The sequence below is a fragment of the Bos indicus genome, chromosome 8, assembly GCF_029378745.1.
Source record: "Bos indicus isolate NIAB-ARS_2022 breed Sahiwal x Tharparkar chromosome 8, NIAB-ARS_B.indTharparkar_mat_pri_1.0, whole genome shotgun sequence".
Lineage (NCBI taxonomy): Eukaryota > Metazoa > Chordata > Mammalia > Artiodactyla > Bovidae > Bos > Bos indicus.
The window spans coordinates 8,151,112-8,160,882 of record NC_091767.1 but is presented as its reverse complement, the minus strand read 5'-3'; the positions used below and the strand labels follow the sequence as shown (position 1 = coordinate 8,160,882).

At 37.0% G+C, this 9,771-nt stretch overlaps 1 protein-coding gene and 1 long non-coding RNA gene across 2 annotated transcripts in view; both read left to right on the top strand.

The window, feature by feature from the left end:
- Positions 1-7,882, top strand: part of LOC109562786 (uncharacterized) — a 98,028-nt gene extending 90,146 nt beyond the window's left edge. The window contains exon 2 of the long non-coding RNA XR_011567993.1: positions 2,097-7,882. This is a non-coding gene — a long non-coding RNA (uncharacterized lncRNA). The remainder of the gene's footprint in view (positions 1-2,096) is intronic.
- XKR6 (XK related 6) overlaps positions 1-9,771 on the top strand; it is a 266,199-nt gene that overhangs the window by 91,428 nt on the left and 165,000 nt on the right. The gene's annotated exons all lie outside the window — the stretch shown is intronic.

Genomic DNA, 9,771 nt, shown 5'->3' with positions numbered 1-9,771 from the left:
GTAATGGCAAAGCCTGAGACAAAGAGAGGCCTTCATGTTTTTCTGTCTCTCCTCTCCTACCCCAATTCCTTTCTTTACAAGCTTAATTTTTTTTGTAAGTTGTGAACAAAAGATGTTAAACAACATGCTAGCACCCTAACTAAACTGGTTCAAGTGTTTAATAGCAAAAGGATTAATTATATAAAACCATATATCAATTAAACCTTTTAGAGTTGATTAAACATACTTTGAAAAAATTGAGATCTTGTGAGCTACTTAAGTAGCAGCAAAATGTTTATTATAGGAAAGCACCTCAGACTGGTAGGTATTTGCAGATTGAAATAATTTTCCCCCCTTTGAAATCCAATATAGTCTGCTCTCAAAAGGAACTGTGGATTTAACAAGTTTTTCAGACTAGATAGTAAAAATTCTTGCCACAGGTTTTTCTGTTATAAAGAATTTTGATGTTTTATGCATGTATGTGTTTTTGTTTTTTTTTTTTAATGTGAAGTGCCCATTAAGAGTGTTAGTTCTATCAGTTAACTCTGCTCCAATTATTGCATGTATCTTAGTTCAAAATATATTTTATGATAGCAGCACTCTATTATAGTAAAACATTTTAGGGGGGTGTAGAGGCTCTCTTTATTAAGTTTATTCCGATGGACCATGTCCTGTTAAATGTGTTGATGTAGCAGGCAATTCCTAGACCTGATCCTTCCAGACCCCCCCCAGAATGGAATCTCAGCAGATCCCTGGCTAAAATTCAGATCTTATACTTAGCTACTTTTTCAGAGTAAGTGGTTCTTTATGTTATTTCATTTCCTCTACTACATGTAATGGCATTAATAGCAAAAATATTATAAATTTACTTACATTTAGTCTAAATAAATTATATATCGGTTTGTTTAATTGATGAGATGCTGAGGAAATGAAATAGTCATTCTATTCCAGAGAGTAATACAGAGGGCAAATTCTAAAATACTGACAGCATTAAGAATTATTTTTTTTAACTCGTGTTTATTTTCATGTTTTCTTCTAGAGACTCAGTTATAGTATAGTTCTAAACATCACCTAATTTCCCTACAAACAGTATTTTCTCACAAATAGTATCACAAATAGTATTTTATGGATAGTATTTTGTCAGATGTTGAGAATGACCTAAAACTTATAAAATATATTCTTCTATTTCATGTTATATGACCTTCTGTGATGATAAACTTATTTACATGTTACGTAAATCCAGGCATTGTTTTGGCTAATCCAGAGTGCAATAAGCTTATATCTGTGAGCTCAATTTATACTTAAATAATTCAGCCTAGCCTTGTTCTAAAAAAAAGCAGTATACAATAGATTGTTTCCTTTTGTTTTATTTTGTTTACTTATTTGTTGTTTTCCTCTTCTTTTGGAAATGTGAACTCTGAACTTTCAATTTTCTATGGAATCATTAAATAGGCTGGCCTAAATAGCATGGTTTTTAAACCTGTAATTAGGAGAATTGTTCCTATAGTTCATTTTTTGTATTAATGTTTTTATGAGAATTACTGGTTAAAAATAACCATGTCTTAAATTTTCCAAAACAAAATTGTTTTTCTTTTTCAAATAAATCCTATATAGATAGATCCTTTTTGAGTTTACAAGAACTTTGAAGGTCATCTTTCTTATTTCACGTGCTAAAAGCTAGTGTAGTAGAAGTACGAAGACTTTAACCACTGTTAACTGGCTAAAACATAGTTTCCAAGGTGAGTTACATAAGAAGGAGATAAAAACTTTCATTTATGCATCTGAATGTTTGTTACCTTAATGATAGCTTAAAAAAAGAAAAAGCCAAAACCAGTACCACTTTATATTTTCAAATTGTAAATATGAAGGTATTTTGACCCAGTAAATATTTAAATAGGTAACGTGCATGAGTATAGTTCAGTATTTATTTTGTTGTAAGTAAACAGCCTTGTTATTAAGGAGAACTTTGATGTTAGTCTTTAAAAACTTATAACTGTAAATGGGGGGAAAAGCATTAAGTTTAAAATGTCATTTTGAAAATTATAAAATACTGACCTTTTCTAAGAAAATCTTTTCCTTTTGACATTGTTTAATTTTTTTTCCTTTTTGTTTTTTAGGTTTGCAATTTTTTTTGGTGATGGCATGTTCAGAATCTTGGATCCCTAAGTTGAATATGTTGGAAATATTTAGAAACTCTGGAAATTGTTGTTTTTGTATATATAATAACTTACTAGGTGAATCAATAGATTTAATAAAACATATAGAAGAATAGGCGTTATAATTTTGTATTTCTAAGTTAGCATGCATGTCTCAAATTCTCAGCTGTTAGTATCAATGTCATACTCTGGAGACAGTTATCTTTTGAAGATTTGGGGGGTTTTATGGACCTTGTATTCTCCCAGGCAGTTTATATAATCTTCCCATGCCAATTTGATCAGCTTTTTTGCCTTTCTCTCTACCTCATGTAGTGTCACTTCCTTAGTCAGAGGTGATTCTTGATCAGGAGGAGAAAGATGAAATAATTGTCAGGCGACAGTCCTAAAGGTAGTAATTACAAAACTTCAACCTGGAAATGGCCTTAGCATGGTCATAGCAGGAAATGCAAATTCTACCCAATATATCCAGATACACCAGTGGCAAAATGCTGCCAGTTTTGAAATTAGATATCATCATGTGGGACGGAAGTGCCAATAAAGAGGGAAAGGAGCCGCTCGGTTTCGCCTGCTTCTGTCTCCTTGTTGTTGAATGAATGAATTAGGAAAGGAAAATGGCCAGGAAACAGACTGTGTGAAAGAAAAGGAGAAGGAACAAAACTTGACTTTCCAAGAAGGACTATTTCCCTTAAAACGGGAATGCTGCCTGTATTCCACGTGCACTGTTTTAAAACTGGGGGTTACTCTGAAGTAGACCCAGAGTGTGAACTAGAGCATTCTCACCAAAGGGATGGGTGGAGAACTGGCGTTTGATAGGAGAATCAGGCGTTCTTTGGATGACTGCAGTGCCATGATTGGTGGTGGTCCTCTCTGGCTTGTCCTGCTGGGATTAAGAGATTTAAGCATTATGGGATGGGTAGTTATATTGATGGTCAAATATGATTGCCTCCCTTTTCTTTTGACCAAAACTGGGGAAAGGTTGATTTTTTTTAAGACCTTATTCAGAGCAATTGAAAAAAGATTAAAGGGAAAGGATGAGGAGAATTCAAGGAACTTTAGAGACTGAGTGCTAGCTCAGTAGGGTGTTAATTATTTATTCCAAGTTTTATTATTAGTAGATAATCCAGTAATACAGAAATTGGTAGAACAGAAATTTTGATAACATTTCTATTAGAAGGCGTATAGAACCTGATAAACTGTATAAAGTACACAGTTTATCCTGTATCTGCATCCTCCTTCCCTTTGCTTTGCTTGGTTTAATAGGAATTGGCTGATACATATTTAATAAATGGCACAATGAAAAAATCAGAATTTTTAAAAATCAAGTTACATTTTAACCTAAATATGTATTGCCTATTTTGCTGCTTTCCCATTACAACTGACTTTTTAAAAAAATGGTCCTTCTGTGATACTTTTGTCAATAGAGGTGTTTCTTCTTAGCCAATCCTAGCCACAGTATTGACTGGGCCTAGGCATTTGATATATCCCAAAGGAATTAGCCAGGAAAAGACTTGGTCCCTACTGGAATGAATATTTTAAAGACCTTCTTAGATTCTGAACACTGTGAGTACAAATGAAAGAGACCCAAGAGAGGGAAAAACTTAAGAGCCTAAGAATAAAGATGATGGTGGGGATGAGGGGAGGGGTAAGCTCTTATATAACCAAGCTAAGATGCTTGAAGGCAGGGAATTGGTTTCCTGGAGATTATGAGATAGTATGGGAAATCTCCTGAAGGGTAGACATTCTGATGTTAATTTGAGTAGTTCTCACTGGCATACTATTATTTTAAAGATAGTGTCAGGTGATATTGGGAAATACAAGTGTGTTTCCTAGTAATGAGTTTGATTTCATTTTGGTATGTTATGAATGGGCATGTGGCTCAAGGATTAGCTTAATTTAAAATGTCTTAAATATTAGAGAAAATACCATAAAAGCGGGTCTTTTGTCCCTGTTGTATAATTTCAAGAACTATTGTAGAATCCTGAACATAGTGGAGAGTTGATGGCATGAATATAGTCAGTATTTGATGGTTGCCTTCTAGAAACTTCTAAATGAAACCTAAATTTGTTTTACGTTGGCCTCAGTTGTACGACAGTAGCCTTTCTAGTGTGTATGTCCCACGGGAAGGTCTGTACGTCCTTGGCTCGCTGCTCGTCACAGCCGTGCACATCACTGTGAGGCTCAGAGGCTGACTCAGTTACCCAAGGTCGATTAGATATGTGGGGAGAGCCAATACTCAGCAGCACACACACGACAGTGAGCCTCAGACGACGGCTGTCTGTATTTTGGACGTTTTAGACCCTGTTTGGAAGATCAGAAGAAAGCTTTGGATCATTTTCACGACAAAACTACAGTTTCTGAGTGTAGAGGTTGGTTGTCATCCAGGAAGCCCTGATCTTAAAGACCATCTTCACTTTACACCTGACCTTGTTCCAGCTTTGTTGTCACTCTCCATCAGTAGTTGTCACCTTTGAATGGAGCACCAGATCCTGAAGGATACTTACCGCCGTGCCCACTGAACTGTTGAAGCCACAAGTGCAGAGCTTTGTGACGTCATGGTGGAAAAGCCTTCTGCAGAGGGCTGCGAGAAGGTGCAGATGGTAAGAACAGGGCCTGAGGCATCAGGTGTGGGACCACCCTCCTAGGTAGTACCTACCTCCTGCTGGCTTAGGGGCATTTATTTCATAGTAAATTGAATATTAATGTTTTGTTTTAAAAAATAAGCATACTTCCTCTAAAATTTTTAATTATTATAAAGATTTTCTACCTACATGTGACTTTTTCTCATGTTTTAGGATATCACATTCATAGTACAAATGAAATGTGTACTTCAAATGAACACAGTGACTGGAAATGTGGGATTCTGTTATTTGTGACGCTGAAATTTGTAGCACATTTTCAGGAAGATTGTTGAGATACTTCGTTCTTTATTCCTTGCAGGTTTTCTTGAGTGTATGATTATTTCTGAATTTTATTAATCTATTTATAACTTTAGAGGAAACTGCCTTCAGTTTATGTTTTGACTCCAAATACTTGGGTTTATCTTAAATTAGCAGTGTGTTTTGAAAAAAATTCCATTTTTAGTAGCTCTCATCTCCATTTTGGAATGTCAGACCAACTGCTCATTACAGTGTACATTGGGACTTTTCTGCAAAATACAACTCCACTGAGAAGGTCATCCTTGAAAAATAAGAAATCTGAAGAAAGTAATTTTGGGATGAGTAGAAAGATGGAAGATCATCATATCACAGCACAGCACACTGGAAACACCTTAGACTTCACTGCTTTTGTACGTGAAACATAATTTGAATGTCTTCTGTGAACTGGACCTGTAGACAGATAAAATGTATCTTGACTAAGAAAAGCACAACTCTAGCCTCTAAAACATTGCCACCAGGACAGCTGACTCTTGATCGTTCACACTGGTGGAGGGAGCCTGGCTCTTTCAGCCTGACTAAAGTTAGATGTCATGCATTCAAAGGTGTTTCTGTGTTCCTTTTGGAATATAGTGTTTGGATTTTACAATATGTGCTCTCAATTTCACCTGCCCTGACGGAAGAGCCTAAGTTCATCTGTGCTCTGATGCTTGGTCTCTGTCCTTTCGTTTCTGAACTCTTGACCTAAATGTGGGGAAAGCATTGAGTATAAAGGATTCCAGAATTGATCAGATCTGTTAAGTCTGCTCCACTTCTCCTTCCTGGGTAATTTTATTCCATTTCCTTTTCAACTCTTCTAAACATAGCCCAATTTCTGCCCCTTTGTCTTAGGTCAGGATAGAATTATATAACCACACTGTCCAGGCTTCTTCCCTCTTGTCGTATTTTGTTCCGCCTGCAACGGGAGGTTCCTGCTGCTTTACTCTGAAGGCGTCTCCTTGTGTCCTTGCATTTCCATCTCCCTCCCTGCGTGTTCCTGTGGGGAAGTAGAATAGAGGCCGACTTAGCACTCTTGGCTATCTAAGATTTGCCTGTAAAAGTCCATAGTATCTTAAAGAGAGCTTCTTAGCTGTGTTGTTGGCAGGCATCTCTGATTGTGCTCAGTCGGGTGTGGCTGGCCACTGTCCCTCAGTCCTCCTGAGAGCCAGGAATGAACTTCATCTCACCTCAGGCACAGGATGAGCCAGTCTGACTTCTCTGTAAGCTTGCTGGTTCCTGGAGTCATGAGTTAGTGAGAAAGTTAGAAGAGATCCATGTTTCCCCCAGATGCTAGTAAAACAAATCATGTGCAGAGAAAACAACATCAATAAACTTTGTCAAAGAATATGCCAGATTTTAGAACAATACACAAACCCGTATTGACCATCCAGTTTTGTCTTATTTTAAAAAAATACACAAATTAACATAATGCTTAGAAAATACTGCCAAAGTACCCGGGCATTTTCAAAATGTGATAGATAGTACCTCTAAACAATTTTTTTTTTACAAGTAGCTTTCAGAAACACATGCAAATGTGTTTTATGTAGAAGAGTATATACTGAATATAATATTCTGACTGTTATTCTAATAAAATTAAATCATCTCATTATTTAAAGCCTAATAGTTTGAAATTGTTTTTGAGTAAACTTTTATAGCATGAAACTATTTTCACTTCTCATAAAATGTACAGATATTAGTAGAAGCTGCTCGTGTGTGTGTGTTTTCCACATAAAATAAAAATATTGTAAACAGGTCATGTCTCCAGTAAGAGTTTCCAAACTTTTGGCTGTAATTACCAAATGATTGGGATTGGGCTGACTGGAAATACATCTCAAGTTTTTCTGTATATGTAGCAAATTTTGTCCAAATAAAGTAGCTTTGTCCCCTGAAGGAGCTTTTTAGTAATACTTTTGTTAAATAAAATACCTGAAAGTTAAAGGAAAGGAACAAAAAGAGCTGTAAATGCCATGGCCTCAATTAGGGGTTTGTGAAATTTCTGTCTCCAAGTGAACGGTGGTAGTGAGCTGGTAGGAGTGGGGTGGATCCAAGTTAACGGTGGCAGTGAGTCAGTAGGCGTGGGATGGAGGTGGGATTTGTAGTTTGAAGGAATAAGGAAAGAGCCCTGTCTGGAATCGACCGTGCTATGGGTCAGTGTGCATAAGCTGTGACCTGTGGACCCTAAGTGCAAGGTTAGGCTTGGTGCTGGAAGTCTCAACCCACCGTTGCTGAATGACCAGCAGAAGGGTGTTGATCTGAGGCAAAACAGGAAAAAGAAAAGACGGTATAATGACTTCAAAATATTTTTTCAGTTAAAAAAAATTGTCTACTCTATGCCCTTATTTGGTAAAAATAAAAAGCTTGCCATCCCGAGAGATTTTTATAGTGGTCTGTGAAATCAAAAGGCTGGGAGCGACTGCTGCTTGGACTTTTAATTCCAGTATTCTGTGCAGTATTAGCATATTAGGGTCCCAGTTGTTTATTCCACAGCCCATAACTCACAGAACAGTGGTTAGGGTGTCAGGACAGTTTGGGAAGGTGTAGATCATTAACTTCAGCATTGCTGTGCAATGGGCGTCATCGTCTCAAACTGCTACACCTCATTACAGTTAGCAGCTAAAAGGATGGCTCGTATCCATTTCAGCCAGTGGTTGACTGGAAATGTCCCAAACAAATTTCCAGTAGTTTTGTGTGAAAATGAATTGATAACACACAGATCTGCTACAATACCAACTTTGAGGAAATTGTTTATACTGCCTTGAAGTTAATTTTTTTCAACCTGTAAAATGGTCACCAACCTGCAGAAAATTCTACGCTAATAAATGACTAGGAACTATGCAGTGGTTGTAATTTGTTTTATTTCTGTTTCTGCTTATCTCTAATATCATAGTCTTGTGTGCCTAGACTACTTTTATTAATTTATCTTCAGAAAAACCGGACAAAAGAATCTGGAAGAAGGAGAAACTGAGGAAGGAACCCAGGACGTGTTTGGGCGGCAGGGTGATCACCTTCATCTTTACCCCTGAAAGGGCATTTTCCAGAAAAGTACAAGCTACATAACGTCAGTGTTGTATCTCGCCTACTTATGTGCTTGCCACTGTGCTAAGTGACGTATATGTAAAATGTGTCTAGGAGTGAATTTCCAAGAAAAAGACTGAGATTTCTTCCTTTGACAGCTTTGAGACGATCAGTATCCTTCCTGAACAGGTGCTTGTGGGCAAGTTCAGAGGGAGTCTGTGATCTCTAGCCGTGGTTTACAATACTCCAAAGTACCTCCCTTTGTCTCCAGGGATGCTGCAAAATTCTCACTGAATTGCTCATTAGGGAAAGCTTGTCATATTCTACATTAAGTGTTTTCCTTAGAGACTTTATCTTAGGAGACCCAACTTTGAGTTATTAAACCCAGGGCTATGATTAGTGAGGCAGACACCTGCTTTCTCTATTCACTGGGATTTGAAAGCAAGAATGAAATTAACCAAATAAAATAAAATTGGTTTGAGAGAGATTCTGGACTTCATTTCCTCTATGTCGTGCATCCTTTCCCAAGGGTAGAAAACAATCAGCAAGGGTTTTAAGTTTTCCAATATTGGAAGGCACTACTTTCCCATTAAAATTTTGGATTAAATATTTTGAGTATCTGTAATTTTGTAGCAGAGAAAGAATAATTGATGGAGATCGTTTCACCTAAAATGTGACCCAAGATTTTGTGGTAGGTGTGCAGTTTTGTATTGGGAAGAAAAAGCACAAATTTCTTATTATGGGCCTTTGGTAACAGTTACATGCGGGGAATTTAGTTTTTTTCCTCTCACATCTCAGTCTTATTCCAAACCAGGTAATGTTTTTAGTCAAAGAATACCTCAGGAACTTTCCCTTAGGAATTAGGATTTTCTTTAGCTCCTGAGTTGCTCTCAGAGGCTTGAGGCTTCTCTGGGCCCCATTTTGACCTTAGAGAACTATTGGGTTGGCCAAAAGTTCATTCGGGTTTTCCCATACGCTGTTACAGGAAACCTGAATGAACTTTTGGCCAACCCAATATACCACAGAGTGAATTGTGCAATTTTAAAAGCCCCTTTTGCAGGATCTGTTATGAAATACAAAAATATTCACATCATTGTAGGCTAGTTTTTCTCACTTTGAAAAGGGAGGAATTATCCTTTCTAGGGAATGGTTGGTTTGTGGATCTCAGTCAAGGCTTTCCCCAGTACTTCTTGGGCCTGATTCAGTAGGACTACCCCCGCCCCCTCCCCGGGTGTTGGGGCTAAGGACCACGGCTGGACTTCAGGAAGTTTAAGGCAGGTGATGGAGTGTGGCTTTTCAGATCTACCAGCATAAGCAGTTCCTGTTTGTTTTATAACATCTTTTCAGAAAGTCATTGTAGCAAATTGTAGTTTCTCTTTGCCCCAAGATTTTTTAATGTTTAAATTGAGATTTAAAAGTAGAGTTAATTCAGTCGTTTCCTCTTAAAAAAATGCCATCAGCTGCATATCTAAAATTTCATCTTCCAAGTCCTAAATTCTGATTTCAAAAAAAATGATAAATTTGGTCTGAGTAGCATATGAAAACCTTGTAACAGCTCTTTTCTTTCCATTCTTTTTAATTTTTTTAAGCTGGTACTTCTAAAGGAAGATATGTTTATAAATATATAATACTACAATACAAAACCAATTATGTCAACAATACCACTGCTGTGGCAGAATGCAGTTGGGTCTATCTGGTTAAGCACTGTA